Below are 18591 nucleotides of genomic sequence, written 5' to 3'. Positions count from 1 at the left end.
TTTTTGGCTCCCGCTATAGGAGGCCTACCTACTTATTAGTAAGTAAATAAATCCTAGTAGGTACATTATAATCATAAAACATATTGGAGGCCTAAAAAGCCAATTACATCATAAAAAATCAAAAAAATAGTCATCAGGTAGATAAAGTTTCATTAAAATTCTTCAAGTAAATTTTGCGTGAAGAAATTAGAAACATCGCATCGCCACATATAATATTTTAAAATACTCGTGCACAACACAACTTAGATTAACAAAGCATGCATTTTGAATGTCTTCTTTTTTATTGAAAAAAAAAAATCAGTAACAATGGGAGCGTTTGGCCAAAAATAACATTGTTAGCGTAAGAAAAATGGCGTCCTTTTAGCGGTAATTTCGACCAAACGCCTCCATTGTAATTAAATGCTGTTGAAACATTGTTAGACAAATACAATAAATATAATAAAAAAATACATACAGTCGAACATATAACCTCCTCCTTTTTTGAAGTCGGTTAAAAATGAAATTAAAATGTAAGACATTCAATTCCTTTGCCATTAAAAATAATGTCTCAATTGTCTGTGGTGATGGCGGTAATAAAGTTTCTCCTCATTTTTAAAAATGTCGGAAGGTAGATTACTTTCATTTTTTAATTCCTCATTGCGGGTCACTCACTCATTTTAATTTTAACGACCTCTGAAGTGGTCTGACTGAGTATTTTATTTTAGTGTTCTTTGTCAAAGTTCTTTCTATTTTAATTATTTTGTCATAATGTTGTGGACAATAGTAAGGTGACAAAATATTGCTCTCTGTGTGTGTATTGTGAGAACATTGGCAAGTGTAGATATTCGGAGCCCCCAAGAACAGCGAGGAGTCACCATGTAAGGTAGTTAGTACATCATCAGCCCCCTTAGACAAAACGCACTTTTTGATCGAATCGAAAATCGAATCCGTCAAAACTCCATACAAAAAGGGGGCTTTTCGACCACTTTTCGACTGGTTTGCGATTATAATTTGCACTTTGTCTAGACCCACAGTTCTTTTTATTTCTTCATTGTCTTTTAAGTTTCAATACGTGAAAAAAAAATCAGCTTTAGAACTTTTACTTTTTCTACCTTCCTACTAGGTAGAATACTTCATAGAGCTTAAAATTAAAATAACTATTAGAAGTCCCCCAATTGTTAGGAAAAATATCTGGAAAACTTGCTCTGAAACTTCTTTCTGATGCAAATGATCCAGGTGCTTTTCATTGTTTGCCTTTGATTATAATAAATTGCTGTAAGCACAGGTTTGGTGGAGCGCCCTCTGGCGGCGCTTCGCATAAATTAACGAGTTTTCGTCGCATAAATGCTGGTTTCCTTTGATCTTATGAAGTGAATTTGTTTATTCAGATTTGTTTGAGGGTTTTTGTGCTAACAGAAATTTATGTAAAAGCAGGTAGGTGAAAATGATCTATTCAATGTTGATTGTGATAAAAGTTACAGAACAAAAACTCAAATAAAAATCTCAACTAAAATCGATACCTACCTACATTTTTAGGTTTGTAGGCGGTAGGTACTTACACAAGTAGTGCATAAAGATTTTTGAGTGTCCCTATAAATTAATAAGTGGGCAGGCTATTTATTTAGGTGAACTCTTTAAAGTGATACCAACCTTCCTGTTGCCGATCAAAGACACGAAATTGTTTGACATTTTGTCACAATATTTTCTGATAGACAATCCCAGAGTAAATATATTCTTTGGACAATCCACGATCGAGTGATTGCTCAGTGGATATCTTTTGTAAAGATTGTAATCGTATAGTTATCAAGTAAAGCAGTGTTTGTTTTTGGTGGTAGATATTTCGCTAAGTGATATTGACGGACAACTTGTTCGAGCAACTAAGTAGGTAAGAAGTAGTAATGTTTTGAATTTCTCTACCTGCAATTGATATTATAAATTTTCATCTTACTCAATTGCGCATGCAATTTATCCCTGCATCCAATTTCCAATACAAACCGCTTCTGACATTCCCACAAAAGATTGCCGCCATTATTGCCAACACGCAAATCTAGCTGTCAACTGTCAACTTATGTTTTTTTAAAGGCAAAGGAATCACTGAACTAGACAGCCAACCCTCGGCGCGGCTTGGGGACGGAAGGGAAACAATCGATGAACCTCGAGGGCCGACATCCTGATTAATGTGTTTTTCATTTATTTGTAGGTATGCGGGCACGAGATTTATTGGATTGGAGGAGGTAAGTGCTTTATTGATTTTTTTTGCGGAGTTACTTAATAATTTTATGCAATTTGTATTCGTTTGTACATGATTTTTATTTGATTTCATTTTATGTGCTTTTTTAACTTGTATGCAGGTGGCTATTATTTTATTGTAGGTGCTCTACTTAATTATTTTTTGCGGCTTTCATAATTTGATTCAATTGGTGTGTTTGGTTCGTAGGTACATCATATTTAATTAATTTTATTTTATTTGTTATTATTTTATTGCAGGTAGTAGATACCGCTTTAGGTAATTCTTCAAAAGTAGGTCTATTAAGCATTAATTAAAATTTAGACGGATACAGAATCTATCTACAGGTATAAAAGCCAATTTTTTTCCGATTCCAAATAGTGAAAGTTTCGTCTTACATCAGAGATCACGAGGCATGAGATCTGACTCAATAAGTATATTAGGAAGTAAAGGGAAGCTCGCCCTAGAAGCCCTCTCGAAGAAGAAGGAAGGGAGCTCGCCCTCTTCTTCCAATTGTTTTAGTTCAGTCCTCGGGCTACAACAAATGATCTATCCCCTAACTCGAGCCCTACGTTTGGATTTTCGTGTTGTTATTGTGATCGCGCGGTACTTGTGGGTAGTTGCACTGTGCGGGTAGAAGCAGAAGCATATGCGCGCGATGCGTCTATTGTGCGCGTCGTTAAAACCTGACGCTTGATTGCGCGGCTCGATTACTCGCGAATCAGGGCTGCCACACCTGAAATGATAATAATGCATACGTATAAAAACTATACTTAAATGTTTTAAACATTATTAATATGTCTTTGCTTGTCTGAATTTGAATTTCTACTTAGTTTACTTATCCTATCTACTCCTGTCCTGCCTCGCATATTTATTTACTTGCCTTTCTGAATCTGCAGACATTATGATTTTATTATTTCTTACTCTACTTACTACCATAACGCGAATATTGTAAAAACTTAAGTAGGTAGATACTGAGCCTTATTACAATCTAATTCATACATACTTATCTAAAAGCTTTTTCACACAGCTATATAAACATATGGAGTTTTCTGCTGAAAATCATTTTCTAAATCGTTTCAGTAGTTCTAGAGATTACCCACTTAATACAAACATACTTTACGAACTATCTGCTTAAAATATTAACCTACTTATTAGTACTAAATGAAAAACCATTTGATTTATTTTTTCTGTCGACTGAAAGATCGTTGGAGATTTACTTACACCCGTATTCACAAACGATGCATGCTTAAGTGAAGTAGCAAATCGTACGCACAGCGTTGAAAGAGCTCTGTGATTGGTTCGTGTGTGACCCTGTGCGTCCTCGCGCACTGTGAGACCTTATAGTAATCTTTGTGAATACAGGCGATAAAGACAATGTCAAAGTCAAAGTCAAGTCAAAGTCAAAATTTCTTTATTTGTTTAGACTAATAAATAGTTCTTACAAATCGTCATTTTGCTCTTAAGGAGCCTCTACATGTCTCATAATCTTTTTACCCTACCAGCGCTTCGAGACCAACATTTGGCAAGTGCTGAGAAGAAGCGCCGCAACAAACTCAGTCACCACTGTCTGCCGGTTAATATAAATAAATAGAAATAGCAGTAGTAGGTACATTCGATTCAGGAGCAGTTCACTGAATTTACCATGCATTCTTGTATAGTGTATCTTATAATTAATGGGTAGGTATACAAAATTGCGTGGTATATAATGTTGAGCGTAGAGTAGATCACACGTTTTAAAGTTTCTTAATCTCCGTTTTCACTGGAAATATTTTTTGCTAGTAGACAGCCCCGCCAATGTGTCGGGCGCTCGTTAGCGCGCACTCGAAGCGCTTTGACTTTGATTTGCCGCTCGCTGCGGACCTCCTGCTTACAGCGACATCCTTGATCCTATTTAGAGTGGTGGGTAGTCGCTATCGCAGTAGAGTTACAAACGAAAATCTTGCCGTTTGCAGAGTCTAATGAATTCTAGGTGATTTGTGCTGGGTGAGGCTTACATTGCGATTCTTGACGATTCAACAACAGATACTGAACTGTTTTAGTGATTTTGAAATTATTTTAATTCGCAATTTTTACCTATTCATCCAGTGACCGTTTTTTAAAGATTCCTTTCATCCAGTGACCGATAGTCTTGTGTTGGATATGAATTTTGACATTTTCGACTAACGTTTCCCATAGATGGGATGGGTGAGTAGGATAAAGTCCTAGTTCTCTACGAGTAGGTACGAGTCTAGAGAATTTGTAGCTCAATTTCGGTTTTAGAAGGTTTTAATAATTTCTATAGCTAGTTTAACAAGATTGTCTTTTAAAAGATTAGTCAATCAAAAGTTCCAAATACCAATATTTAAAAAATAAAATTAAAAATCTTTACTCAATATAGTCCAAACTAAATTGAGTAAAGATTTTTAATTTTCAATCACTATCGCAAATTGTCAGAACCTGTGCTAGTAGAGGAAATATTTTGGTAGAATAACCTAAGAACTCGTTTGTAGAGTCCGATTTAGCACAAGTCCAACAAACGATTTTTTTAAAGCTCTACTTATATATACCTTGAATTTGTGAAATTAGGGCATGTAGAGTTAGGGCGAGTAGGGTTAGAAGCTTGGCTCTACACGAGACTGCAACATTTTACATGAATAGTTAGTTAATTCGTTTTGCAGGGCAATCGAATACCGCACTTAGCCTCATGATTGGGCCATTGTGCGCGATTTGTGGTTTATCTTCCTACTCCAACCACCCCAGATCCCCCCAGAAGGCGAGCAGCCCGTCTAGGTTGCTACAGGCCTCCCGTAGCGACGATGGTGATCAAAGAAATTGAGCCCGTTGTTCTTCCACGCTACTGCACTCCATGAGCACATGCTGCGGTGTTTCCTCTGCCTCCATGCACCCCCTGCACAGTGGGCTGTCTGTAACACCTATGTTGTGTAGGTGCTTGTTATGACACTTAGGACCTTGCGGATGCTGTCCCTGTTTAGTCTGGTGAGGCTGCGGGAGAACTTTTTCGATACGTTCGGAACCGCATCTTTTGATTTTACATGAATATAATATGATTATCATTTTCTTCTATTGCAGTAGATTTATGTGAGTTGTCTTGGGGTCTGAGCTGAGACGTCTAATCATAGGTCGTATGAACTACCTATCATCCATCCTGAATTTCATATTAATATAATTTTGTAATCTCTAAAGCCCACCATTACTCTGCTCAGCTCCATACAAAATGCGGCTGGCAAACGTCAGGCAAACACATCTCGCCGACTAACCTAATGAGAGCGAGCGAGACGCACTCACCTCCGCCCCGCGCGAGGGAGCGGGACGACCGTATGTGGCGGCCGAAAGCGCAACGCCCAGCAACTGCCTCGCTTGAGACAGAGTTATACAGAGGCATTGAGTTAGAGCGAGAGGGATATGGGTGCTCAGTGCTTAGTGAATTATTTAGCAGCGACCGCCCTTTTGCGCGAACTCCTGAAGTTCGATACTGAAACAATGTTTGACCTTAGGTATCTCTGTGCAAGATTAATGGGAACTGGTTAAACGAAAATAGACCTTATTTTCAGGTGGTTGGGAATGAATGTATCTATGTATATTTTCGTTTTGTATAAAGGTATAAGTGTGTATACGATATTTATTAAGTTGCTACGTTCCTGTCGCTTCCCGATTGAATGTAGAGAGGTATGTAGGTATATTATAGGTAGGACTTTGTTGGGATTGAAAAGCTGTTCTATAATAAGGCTTTTTCGAATTTCCGCCAGTTAAACAGGAGCTATCTTACTTTTTATTTTCAAATCCAAGTATAGATGATGATTCCAGTAACTTGTAGCCCAGAAAAATGTTTTTGAAGAGACGGTAGTAGAACATAATTTCACATTCCTACCATACGTAGTTGGACCATGTAGACCACCATTAACTTATTTTTGTCTGTTAGACGACTTTTTTAAGAATGAGACTTTCAGCTTTCATATTTTTGCTTCAAATTTCATACATGCTTACCGTCTTCGTACTAAGTTTTATTTAGAATTCGCATTGTCTTTTTTTGCCTGATAGGTTAGTAATCATCTCTTTTTCTTTATCGGTAAAAAATGCAACTCGATATAAAGGTATTTAGAAACTTAAAAAAGGAGTAGGTATCTAAATTTTTCACAGCGTTACATAAGTACGCAATAGAATAATAGCAACCGGAAGCTCAAGCTGATAATTCTTTCATATCCTTAAACTTTAGTAAATCCTCACAATTTACACATCCGAATTGTATAAAATCGTTTAACAAGTATTAACCACCGGTAATACGCAATCCTTTGTGGCGTCCGCCCACAAAACATTCTAGGCCGTGCCCAAAAAAAGTTAAAACCATTTACAATCGAGCTGCGCCCGCGCCGGCCAGCGGGATGGGTGTGCGTTACAATGCGCCGGATACTATTCAGTTGTAATCAGCGAAATTCCGTTTTCACTGACAAAATCATTTAAAGGGAAGGCTTCAGGTTTTTTGATGAATTTACTGGGCGTAATTATTATTTTATGAAGGTAGTAATATTTTTACTAGACAAAAATTCGCAAAATATTTTAAAGTTACTGTTTTTAAACATTTAATTATAATAATTACAATTGTTTGCGTGTTCAGAGTGTGTTCCTAGGCTTCTAATTTCTAGCTATTGTCTGTGACTCCTAATCTTCTTGTGTGTATGGATCAACACGGGTAAATCAGGCGACTTTGAAGATATACTGGGATTTATTACTTTACAATAAAGCGTTTACAATATTTCAGTTGAAAGTTCAAATGAGAATGAGAGACGTTAAGCGTCCGTGCAATCGTTTATATAGGTGTGCTTCAGCGCCATCTGTTGTGGTTTCTTGACATCGCGTGACGTAATCGATGCGGTGTGCTCGGTGATAGTATTGCCATTGATCTTTGGTTGGAGCTTCTCACGCGCTCCAATAGATGGCTCTTCTTAACATTCCGGCGGGCCTTGAGAGACTCCCTCTCAACATCTCAGCTCACGTCGTGTCACGCGCCGAGCCTCGAACCTGGCACCTCAGCGACCGGAAGTGGGCATATCTTTGAGAATGCCCTGTGTATGACGCCCGTGGCCGTCCGAATGACAGCAACCCTTGGTACGCCGTCACTGCCTGAAATCAGAGTTATTATGCGTCCTAACCGCCATTTCAGCGGCGGAAGGTTATCGTCCTTTATGACAACCAATGTTCCAGTTTGCAAGTCTTCAGTTTTCTGTTGCCATTTAGTACGTGTCTGAAGCTCTGATATGTACTCTGTAGACCATCTCCTCCAAAATGTCTGCCTCAGCTGTTCAACTCGCTGGTAACGATTGAGTGTGTGCGTGGTTGCAGCGGTAACATCACTCTCTGCAGGTGCAGTCAGCGGCCGACCAATAGTGAAGTGGGCAGGAGTGAGTGGAGAGTAGTCGTTGGGGTCTGAGGATAAAGGATACATAGGGCGGGAATTCAGGACAGCTTCAATTTGTACCAAAACTGTGCTGAATTCCTCATAAGTCATGTTTACATTTCCTACCACACGTGTTATATGGTGCAGGACTTGATCCCAGCTTCCCATAAACCGGCAAAATGAGGCGCGTAAGGGGGAATGAATTTAAATTTAATGTGATTATCTGAAGCGTAATCAATGATAGACTGAGAATTACTCTTTAAAAAATCTGAAAATTGACGAGCTGTTCCTACAAAGTTACGTCCATTATCGGAAAATATTTGATAAGGTTTTCCTCTCCGGGAAATAAATCGTTTCAGTGCTAAAATATAACTCTGTGAAGACAAACTAGTTACTAGTTCCAAGTGTATCGCTCGAGTTGAAAAACATATAAACAGATATAAATAACATTTTTCTAGTCTGGAACCCCTACCTTTCTTATTTAAAATAAATAAAGGTCCAGCATAGTCTACTCCACAGTTTATGAAAGGAAAATTTGCAGTTACTCGTTCAGTTGGTAAGTTACCCATGATTGGTTGTACTATTTTACCTTTCAAACGACAACTTAAGACACACTGGTTAACGACTTTTTTTGCTAAGTTTCTACCGCCTAATGGCCACCAATTGTCTCTGATATGAGATAAAATTAATTGAGGCCCAGCGTGCAATAATTTTAAATGTTGACTTTGAAATAATAAATAGGTAAAGATATGTTTACTACACAATAAAATGGGGTGCCTTTTGTCATATGAAAATTCAGAATTAACTAATCTGCCCCCGACTCTTATGATTTTGTCAGCATCTAAAAATATATTTAAATTGGAAATATTACGTTTTGATTTATTTATAGCAAGATTATTATAAAGCGCATTGTATTCTTCAGGAAACGATTCTATTTGTGCCTGTCTAACTATAAACAATAAGGATTTATCAAGTTCTTCTACTGATAACGGCCCGTGTAACCGCTCATCAATAGATTTTGTTCGTATGTTATGTATAAAACGCATTACATAAGCACAAGTTCTTTGTAATCGATTTAGTTTAGAAAATCGGCTGAAATCAATGATAGGTAAATTAGAATCGCTACTACACAACAAGTTTGTAGTGGGAAGTTTTAACTCAGGTAAATCATTTAAGTTCTGTAAAATATTATTTTGATTTTGTGACCATTTTATGCTATCTTCAAATAAAAAGGTGGGTCCGTTCCACCATAAAGTTGATGAACTCAATTCATTTAAAAGTACTCCACGGGAAACCAGGTCAGCTGGATTATTTGACGAGTTTACATGCAGCCAAATTGTGTTGCTTGTCAACTCATTTATCTCAACAACGCGATTCTGAACAAAAGTCTTTAACTGATGTGGTGACATTTGCAACCATCTGAGAACTATAGTAGAATCTGTCCAAAAAACAACTTTGTCAAAGTTCAATCGAAGTGATTTAATTATTTTATCATACAATCTAGCTCCCAATAGTGCACCGCATAACTCGAGCCGTGGAATGCTAACCGGTTTCACTGGCGCGACGCGGCTCTTCGAACATAATAATCTCACCGTGATGACGTCATCATTACTATTGCACGTCCGAACATAAGCGCACGCACCGTATGCAGCCTCGCTCGCATCCGTAAATATGTGTAATTCGATCCTAGAATGGTCACACGTTCCTACAACATGACGCGGTACGCGAATATTATGTAAATAAGTTAATGCTTCAATAAACTTTTCCCAGTTCCTTAAAATATTAATAGGTACTTCATCGTCCCAATCAAGTTTACATAACCATAACTTTTGTAATATCATTTTGCCAATAATTATAAACGGACTTAACAAACCGAGAGGGTCATAAATCTGTGAAACAATTGATAGAATTTGTCGTTTACTAACATTATTACATTCAAAATTGACTTTTGATGTGAAATAAAATTCGTCGCTTTTGTTAAACCAACCTAAACCAAGAGTATTACTGGAATAATTTTCATCTAAAGAAAATTTTTTAGAATTATCAAAGGTTATGTTATTATTCAAAATATTTTCAGGCGAATTAAATGTCCATTTCCTTAAGGGAAAACAACCAGATAGACAAGTTTCAGATACACCCTTACATATGTGTGATAACTTCTCAATACAATCTGAACCAGTTATAAGGTCATCCACATAAAAATCTGTTAATATTGTACGTGAAATGTCTTCGTCCGTACAGTCAAAGCCTAGTTGTTTAATGCAACGATTGCTCAAGTACGGTGCAGACGCCGTACCGTATGTTACAGTATTAAGCCGGTACACACTGATAGGCTGTGATGGATTTTCTCGCCATAATATTAACTGTAAATCTCTTTGATCTTCATGAATTAATATTTGCCTGAACATTTTCTCGATATCCGCGCAAGCGACAAATTTATATTGACGAAAACGCAAAATTATAGAAAACAATTCGTTTTGCAATGCAGGCCCTGGCATTTGGACATCATTTAAAGATTTGCCAGTTGATGTTTTTTGGCTTGCATTGAAAACTACTCTTAGTTTTCGGCCATTCTCAGATGAGCTAGTTTTTGCGTGTCCGGGCTGTTAAATCGTTAAAAATGACAAATTAGAGACATGCAAGTATTTTTATACGTTACTTAACAACCCCATCCAGTTGTGCATTAAATCATAGGCCTCTATTTTAAGTATTTGTGACTTAATTAATTTCATGAACCTCTGTTCTCTAATTACCGTTACGCGTCCGCACACCGACTTAATGTTAAAACTTGGCTGTAATTTTTATGTCGTATAGATTTGGTTTACTCCATTCAACATTTTAAAGAGTACAAAAGATTGTCTTACGCATAGCAAAATATCTATTCAATAGAACCATTCTGTAAATAAATAGAATTAAAAAACTGCTTGTCCGAGCGAAAGTCCTAATTCCCGTGACGTTTTCTGTTTTTGGGCACACAAGCCTAAATAATAATATTTGACACATCATTTACGCGAGCGGCGCGAGCCATTAGTTAGTTCTAAGACCTGTTAGCAAGTAGACGTCTATTGCGTTGGCGTACCGTCGATGAATTGCGTAAGAGTATAATTACCATATCTTTGGTTTTCTATTTTTCTATTTACCATGTCCTTATTTTTATACTCGATTTTTGAAGGTAGATCCACGTTGTTAATTTAAATAGATTCAGTATTTTGGCCGTCATACGTTGTAGTAAGACAGTATTTGCATACGCTGAAGATTTTGGAAATTTTGAAGAAAAACTATCGTTTTATAATTTCCATGTACTAATTACCGTATATTTATAATCACCGTTGTATGAAATTATTACCTACAAATTGCACTCACGATTGAATAAGTATGATGATAAAATATGAAATATACCTAGACTTTCGCATAACAACTGTACGGACTTTTCTTCCAATCTGACAATCAAAATTTAAAAAACTTTCGTTAAAGTAACCTCGAAATAGATTCGATTTCATGACGAATGTTCAGCTTCAGTTGCTGCATGGTTGTTGGATTTAAGAGTATATATACGCTTACCTGGCGTGATCACATTAAGAACAAAAGAGAACAAATCAACAGACAATGGGACTTTTCAAGGCAAGAGTGTATAGGCACTTTGTACCATCCTAAACTGCATCCTACCTGCTTTGTTATGCATAGAAAAAACTTCGTGATATGCAATGGGTACTGGACAGAAGAAGCTTGGAGAACAAACTATATACAAATGGATCTTAAAACCCATGTAGACATGGCATCGACTTAGCCTCGCAAATGTAGAAATACTTTAACGTTTTCAAAATAAAGTTTTAAAAATCTTGAGCTGTGCACCTTGGTTTACAAAGTCCACTGAAGTGATACCAAACGTCAAAGAGGGTGTGGAAAATCCTGTAAAGCTTACAACCAAAGACTAGACCTTCATGGAATCTATTTGCTGCATCCCTTTTAAATTCTAAGAATTCTGCATTTAGGCTCAGGAGAAAGCGAATAGCATCAATCTGAAAACCTATTGTAAAAGAATCGAGGTGACAAATCATGGGATATGCTGAGCTGGAACTGTCATTATTAAAAATTCAATTTAATCTGATAAAGGGTGATGGCTGATCGCAGATAGATTAAAAAGAGGAAAAATCTCTTAAATCATTAATAAAATTTTTCGATATTTATGCATATCCGAAAAATCAAATTTGTGAGATCTCCTGATCCATTATTTATCTGTACGTTAAATCGTTTGTACCACATTGAAATCAAATAAATGATGATTAAGATTCTGATGAAATGTGACACGTAGCTCCTTCTGGCCGAAACTAAGTGTTCCTGTTATAGCCTCGATTATTGCAGTATACTGAAAATATCTTGATACAATAAATAACAGAAATGAGTGTTTTCCTTTTTTTTAAAGGGTTATTAAGTGTACCTACAGCGTTTTTTATGACGCTATATATTTATATACAAATTTATCAATGCAAGACATTGTTTTCTTGCTATTTTACATATTTTTTCTAATTACCGTTAGATTAAGTATTAGCCTTATCTAATTACCGTGACCATAAAATTTTTGGGTCTCATTTACGCGAAAACCGCTTGGAATAATTTGACGCCTTAACGATTGTTAAATTCGTACTTTTCATGTGTTTCATATTTAAATGCGTTTAAGTCAATTAAGCCAAATTTCAAAAATGATATGGTAATTAGGCTGAGAACGCCTAATCGTGAGAATGACCGTTTTGTAGTAGTACTTTGCTCTCGTAAGACACCGTGATGCGGTAGAAAATAATGAGGTGAAGTGTAGTTTTCAATACGTGTCATGTGACCTAGGTCTAAGTACTCTTGCATAAAATCACTATACATTTTTTTATACTCTTGAGACCGTTCTAACCTGCGTTCTAATGACAAAAATCTATTTTTTGCAATATCGTAACTATTACCTAATTCATCAAGTACTAATTCATTTCGTACTGGAATGCGAACTGAAAAACGACCATCAACTGCACGTTTTGTAGTTTCAGTAAACAGTTGTTCACAATGGCGTTCTTCCTCTGTAAGATATGGTTTATGTCTATAATTTTCTTCTAATTCCCAAAATTTACGTAACTGCTCATCTAATTGTAAAGATTGCAAATGATGACATTGTATTTTATTATTTATTGATTTTGAATTATAAACAATGCCTGAAATAATCCAACCTAGCGTAGTGTTTTGTAGGTAAGGACCTGCCTGTAAACGCATTTTACCTTCTATCAACAATTCCCAAAACACGTCAGCCCCGATCAATAAGTCAATTTTTGACGGTAAATAAAATAACGAATCGGCTAACTGAATATTATTCGGAATGTCTAAAGAGTTATAATGTAATGGAACTGTTGGTAAATTTGAAGTTATATGTTTCAAAACTATACATTTACAGCGAGTATTATAATCACCGTTTAATGACCTGACCTTAATTTCGCACAACTCTGTTGACTGAGTGTGTGAATGCCCTATTCCTGTGATATGATATGTGGACTGTATCGAATCGACTTTTAATTTTTTACGTAAATTTTCTGTAATTAAACAATGTTGACTGCCGCTATCTAACAAAGCGCGAGCCTTATGATATACCTACATTGTCATTACCTGCTATCTCCACTAAAGCTGTGGATAATAAAACAGTTTCTGACGCCTGCGTATACAAACTATTGTTCGAATTCTCGTTTCGTGTCGGTTCGGCTATATGTAACACTGCCGACGAGTGCAGTACGGGGTTCGAATCCGGTTGGCACTCCACGACTGATACTAATGCGTTTTCTACTTTATCATTATTGTTACTGTGCAATAAACTGTTGTGTTTTCTACTGCACTGTTTACACGGACCAAAATAACAATTTGAAGCGAAATGTCCAGCTCGTAAACAATTAACACATAACCTTTTATTATTAACGAATTCTAATCTCTCTTTAACGTTTAAATCCAAAAACTTAGTACAAGAATAAAGCGAATGATTTCCGCTGCATAATGAGCATGTGCGGGTACTTTTGGAATTCACATTATTTTTTGTTGAAGCAATATGTGATTTTTGTTGCGATTGTTGTTGAGGTTTTTTATTGTTATCAAAAGGGACTTTACTATTAGAAAATGATGAAGAATTATGCGCTTTAATCATTTCTAAAGTGTCTGCCTTATTTTTCAAGAATGTAATGAGATCGTCTAACTTAATGCGTTTATGATGCTGCGTAAATAAATTATTTTTATGTTCCTCCCACTCTTTCTCAACTACTGCGTCTAATTTGGAGGTAATGATATAAATAATAAGTGTATCCCAATATTCTATAGGTTCCCCGAGTGTCTTTAAGGCACGTAAATTCTTTGAAACTATATCAATTAATTTCCTTAAATGAAATGAAGTCTCTTTATTTAGATTTTGAATGGTAAATAAAGACTTCACATGATTATGTACCAGCAACTTGACGTTATTATACCTCTCATTGAGCAAATCCCAAGCTATTGTGTAGTTTTCTGATGTGCATTCTATTGATTTAATAACTTGAGCTGCCTGACTAGTTAGCGATGTACGCAAATAATGGAATTTACGAATGTCATCAAGCTGGGTGGAGTTGTGAATCATAGAAAGGTAGGTATCCCTGAACTCTAACCAATTTTCAAACGACCCGTCAAAGGAGGGTAGTGAAATAGTAGGAAGCTTAATATTTATCGAAGCTTCACACCTAGAACTAGCACTAGATGAATCAGAAAGGCTAAAACGTTTTATTAAACTTTCTGCTTCTGCCATGGTTTCGTAATAAATATTTTCAAATGATTCACGATGTTCTAACTGAATTGCAGTTTCACTATCTAACACCATGAGCATTTCGATGGAGCTTTGAATGCTATTAAATTCACTAAATAATGATTTGGCTAATTCACTACGCAATTTTAATTCGGTTAATTGTTTATCGCTAGGACGAGAGTGGCTATGAAAAGAATTTACAAATTTTACGAATAACGTCAGTCTACCCTTGATTGAACCGCGTTTTTTATTTAATTCTCTAATTACAGTATCATCAGAATCTACGCACAAATTAGGAGATTTACAACGAACGGTTACGTTTTCAACACTCATTTTGACGATTTATAAAAGTGGGTACTCACCAAATTCCTGTAAACTGCGTACGTGACTCGTGAGGAAGCACAACACGGTACCTAGAGGAACAAGCACAGCTTTAGTAAAATTGAAATGGGATAAGATGGGGGAAAAAAGGAACGATTTGGCCAGACCCTTTGCTGATCCCTCGATGTGATGATGGATGATGCGGCTCTGAAGGTCCAATGTTTGCGTGTTCAGAGTGTGTTCCTAGGCTTCTAATTTCTAGCTATTGTCTGTGACTCCTAATCTTCTTGTGTGTATGGATCAACACGGGTAAATCAGGCGACTTTGAAGATATACTGGGATTTATTACTTTACAATAAAGCGTTTACAATATTTCAGTTGAAAGTTCAAATGAGAATGAGAGACGTTAAGCGTCCGTGCAATCGTTTATATAGGTGTGCTTCAGCGCCATCTGTTGTGGTTTCTTGACATCGCGTGACGTAATCGATGCGGTGTGCTCGGTGATAGTATTGCCATTGATCTTTGGTTGGAGCTTCTCACGCGCTCCAATAGATGGCTCTTCTTAACAACAATTTTATAACGAATTTTGGTGCCCAACGTGGTGTTATTCTGTTCATTGCTTGACTTGAGTAATTATTCTAAAACGAAAAATAATTTGTCTTCTATTAAGAAGGTTTAGTTTCCATTCAAAATTGGTAAGTTTAGTATGAAATTTCATTTAACTACATAATAACTAGTTACTTTCTTAAAAGATTTGGACTGCGCCTTAAATTAAAAAAAATGTTCAAATCTCGACTAACACTTGTGGACAGACGCTAACGATTTGATTTGTGCCGACGCCCCCAAATATTGGCTTAATATGTCCCGACACTCCATACAATTGTAAATACGTCTTTGTCACTTAAAACACGCAATTATCAACCTTATTCCTTTAAAATTCGAACACTATTGTGTTGCGAGAAATTAAATTCTTGGCTCATGCAGGGTTCCAAACGAAATGAGCTTTATTTTTTGAGACTTAGAGCTGGCAATTCTTTGGACAGTCATCTAGTCATGAGGATGTTAAGGTGCTCACAGACAGTGTGTCGCCTTCTTTAAGGTGACAATAGAACTCTATGAAGTAGGCTTACTCGGTACCTTTACAGAAAGATATACCATGGCTTGAATTACTGATGCCTTAAGGCTCCCGAGTAGGATAGAACGTACCTATAGCAGTAGGTCTGATGGACAGATGACTTGATGACAGTAGGTTAGAGCTATCTGCTATGTTCCATACAGCTCTTCAGGGGACAAAATATGCTGTTGCAAATATTGTAGAGTTCGACTGCCACAGGCTTGATATCATACATAAGGACCAGAACAGACGGTAAAACGCAACTGCAACGAAACTGCAACTGCTAGTTCTTTACTTTTGAGTTGCATCTAAGTTTCTGCCATAGCGTCCGTTGAGAACCACACATGACGCGACCAGTTTGAAAGTTTCAAACTGGTTTCAAACTGGTTGCGTTGCAGTTGCGTTTCACCGTCTGTTCTGGGCCTAAGGCCACGCTTTCGGTACGAGTGAATGTTTTCCTTGACATCTTTATGGCCTTCCTTTGGATGGATATCCTATATCTAACCATCAGTAAAAGTGCATAGGGATTGGTGCTACTGCCTATTTGCCCATTGTATTTCTAAGCAAGATTAAATCCGCATCATAAGCCGGTAATCCAGTGCTGACTGCGAATAGTTCCGCGTCGGAACTGGCCATAGACACGATAGCTTCCGCCGCCATTGTCGACGAGGGCTTTGTGGAGCGTGTGTTGGCGGCTTAATCGTTGTCGACAAGGAATTCTTTGTTCACACTCACTGCAATCGAAAAATAGATGTAGATGTATCAGGGTAGACTACAAAAAGAATACATATAGCCGAACTTCTAAGTTCGGCTATTTTAAATACTTATATGTACTTCAAAAAAGCAGGAGGTTCTAACCTCCTCCTTTTTTGAAGTCGGTTAAAATAGATAATGCCTTGAAAAGTACCCACCTACCTATTTAAATAGTTAAAATATCTTAACTCTATGTTGTTAAAATTTTCGTAAAATCAAATTAAATTAATAAGAGCACTTCTTGAAACTAGGGTTCCTTAGAATATTAAATTAGGTTTCACTTTCATAGTTCACTTTTTAGAGTTTGACTGCTCCAAGCATTTTGCAATTACATATACATAATATACTTTGACTAAAATTTTCTGGTTTTATACTCTCTACTCCCGGTAGAAACGGCAAGGTCAGAATTGGCTATACGATACGAATAAGTGATAAAAATTCAAGCGTTAATGAGATCTCAATTTTCATTGACACAAAAAGAAGATAATTTCAACACCATCATAATAAAAGCCGGCGACATCATAGAGTCGAGGTGGCCGAGGCAGGCCGCTAATCCGTTGTAAGCCGTCGCTTCCTACTTCCGAGATTCTTCCTTTGTGGTATTGCGTATGCCAAACGCGGGTATTAAGAAGGTTTTTCTGGAGCAGTGAGTTCTTTCTATCAGGTTTCTATATGAAATGCCTACGGAACTTATTTTTTCTGAGTTACTTTATAGTCAGTTTTGAACTATTTATAGCCCAAAATTGTAAAGTACTTACCTATGTACATTTTTTTTTGCAAAATTTCAACTATTACAACCATGTGCCTCATTGTCTAGCTAGGTCTGTCGTTGTCTCTACATTTACATATCATTCAAACCTCCTTCTCTTTTTATTAGCGTTATAATTTACACTCAAGCTACAAGTTTATGCATAATTAAATGTTAACAAATAACTACTAAACTAAACTATAACTAAATAAAAAAAGGGTAAAAATTAAAATTATGTATATACAAGCTTTATAAATAAAAAATTTCATCTAAATCGCTACCTTGGGGGAAGGTGCCCAAAAGGCTGGCCACATTGACCAGATTTCAATTATTATAACGAACTGGTTCCGTGATAAAAGTGCTTTAAGCTCGATTCCCACGCATAGCATTCGTGATCAGAGACAATACAATTTCCGCGCGCGCGCCGCTGATTGCCTCGTTATCAAGCAAGTGCCTTCCTGATAGTTTTGTTGCCCTAAACGATTCCAATTTGAAGGGTACAACCGGTTACCTCCTCTTTTAATAATAGGCTATTTTAATGTAAAAAAGAATTACTGATTTCCACTAAGGCCCAGAACAGACGGTGAAACGCAACTGCACCGAAACTGCAACTGCTAGTTACTTTTGAGTTGCATCTAAGTTTCTGCCATAGCGTCCGTTGAGAGACCACACATGACGCGACCAGTTTGAAACTTTCAATTTCAGTTTCATTCATCAGAATCATCAGAAAGTTGCAGTTTCGTTGCAGGTGCGTTTCACCGTCTGTTCTGGGCCTTAGGATACGAATCTATCCCTACCTAGTTCATCATAGTTGGTGTGAAAAGGAATGTAACAATAACATAATTTATGTAAGTACATACCTAAGTTCTTTTCCATTAAATACTTGTATTACATTTAAGTAGTTACTTACTCATTATTTAAATACTGTCGTGATACTTAAGAGTTGGAAAGCTTTATCTAATAATCGCTGTGTCAAGTTCAAATGATAAAAAAAAGTTTTTTGTAGCGTGTCATCGCGTGTCCTAGGCCTTAAATGACCTACATTTTAAGTTTCCTGTGGTGACGTTTATCGCTCAAAGCTTTCCTGTAAATAGCAGAGCGCTCGTTATGCAAGCTTTTGACCTTAATCACTGTGTGGGTAAGGAAGATATAATGAGCTAGGTACGGCGCTTCCAAGCATTATGGTATGACAACGTATAATTTGTTGAAGTTAAGTATCTTTGCAACAGACTTCGAAAACAAACGAAAATTAGTGAAAAAGGTAACC

General features: G+C 36.8%; 1 long non-coding RNA gene across 1 annotated transcript; it reads right to left on the bottom strand.

Moving 5' to 3' along the window:
- Positions 1-6910: 6910 nt before the first annotated feature.
- On the bottom strand, positions 6911-15271 carry LOC135084305 (uncharacterized). Its single transcript, XR_010259815.1, has 3 exons — positions 14877-15271; positions 14751-14801; positions 6911-7630 (listed from the first exon to the last, which is right to left on the bottom strand). It is a non-coding gene; the product is annotated as an uncharacterized LOC135084305 (long non-coding RNA).
- Positions 15272-18591: the final 3320 nt, after the last annotated feature.

This window comes from Ostrinia nubilalis, chromosome 25, assembly GCF_963855985.1.
Source record: "Ostrinia nubilalis chromosome 25, ilOstNubi1.1, whole genome shotgun sequence".
In the NCBI taxonomy this organism is placed as follows: domain Eukaryota; kingdom Metazoa; phylum Arthropoda; class Insecta; order Lepidoptera; family Crambidae; genus Ostrinia; species Ostrinia nubilalis.
This window is presented reverse-complemented; position numbering and strand designations above follow the sequence as displayed.